The sequence below is a fragment of the Geospiza fortis genome, unplaced genomic scaffold, assembly GCF_000277835.1.
Source record: "Geospiza fortis unplaced genomic scaffold, GeoFor_1.0 scaffold113, whole genome shotgun sequence".
In the NCBI taxonomy this organism is placed as follows: Eukaryota; Metazoa; Chordata; class Aves; order Passeriformes; family Thraupidae; genus Geospiza; species Geospiza fortis.
Window position 1 is genome coordinate 318,295 of NW_005054429.1, and position 294 is coordinate 318,588.

A 294-nucleotide genomic window follows, 5' to 3' on the forward strand; every position below is an offset into this window, starting at 1 on the left:
TGAAGTCAAGGTCCAACTCTTCAAGTTTAGATTTTACATACATAAAAATCAGCTTGGTTTATTTCTCAACTCCAGGCCAGTGCACACTGTAGTAACTGTTTTCAGGTTTTGTAATTTCAATCCTGGTTTTGTCATGTAGGCTCATAGAATTCATTAACAATTAATTTCATCATGCTCTGTGAGGGATAGACCTTGTTCTTGCTATCCTTCTGCACCTCTGAAAGCAAAGAGTACCATTGTCTTCCCTTTTTTCATGGGTCTCATAAAACACAGAGCAGTTTTAATATCCATCCA